The following is a 978-nucleotide window of genomic DNA, read 5'->3' as shown; positions in this document are numbered from 1 at the left end:
TTGGTAGCGCCAGCTTGCATTTGAACCCTGAAATTGGATACTTCACCTACTGATTAAATGTTGACTATTTATGTGCAAAAATAAATGTTTCTCTAAATGTTTACCTCAATAGAATTTTATTTCCTCACAATTCTTTAGAGACTGAAAAACATTCCTAAAATTGTTTGAGACAAAAACTAGATAAACATTACGAAAGAATTAGCTAGTGGTCAAATGTAAATTAAATATTTATTATTTAATTTTTTTCCATGTAATTCCAAAGCAGGATTATCATAAATGTTCAGCATGGCATGGCTATTTTATTCAAATATTCTTTTAAAAAGTGTATGTTATTATATCTATTTTAAAACAAATGAAATTTCACTATAATACTGTTAGCTGGAAGTGGATTTGGGTTAAAGAGAATTCTATTTGTGGCTCTATCCATGGGTCTTTGGTAACTGAAATGAAAGGAAGGAAGGAAGGCAGGGAGGAAAGAAGGGAAGGAGGGGAGAAGAGAGGAAATAGGAAAGGAAAGGAAACGAAACTCGGTTATCAAAGTAACTCAACCTATTTCCTTTCAGTGTTTATTTTTATTTTAAAGTTCATTTTCATTCCAAAGCTTTAGCTTTCGGCAATTTTCATGATGAGTCAATGTTCATACTATTTGTTATGGGTTTTATAATTTGTCAGTGATTATTATATAAAGGTGAGATTATATGGTCTGGAAAATGAAATTATATAACTGTTACATCATTTCTTGTGATGGGGTTGGGGTACCTGAACATTCCCTTTAAATGCTATGATAGTTTTGGTCTCCATCCGCCACTCTGTAATGGAAGCACTGACAATGATACGATTGGAGTCAGTGGCTATCATGATGGTGTAATCATTGCAGAATCTGTTCCTTTAGATTATTTCAATAAATTCTGCCTGTTTTGTCACAAATAAATTCTTTTATTTTTTACCTGAGTCAATGTAAGTTTTAAATGTTAAATT

This window comes from Pteropus vampyrus, unplaced genomic scaffold, assembly GCF_000151845.1.
Source record: "Pteropus vampyrus isolate Shadow unplaced genomic scaffold, Pvam_2.0 Scaffold107, whole genome shotgun sequence".
Lineage (NCBI taxonomy): Eukaryota > Metazoa > Chordata > Mammalia > Chiroptera > Pteropodidae > Pteropus > Pteropus vampyrus.
The sequence above is the reverse complement of the archived record's forward strand: the minus strand, read 5'-3'. Positions refer to the sequence as shown.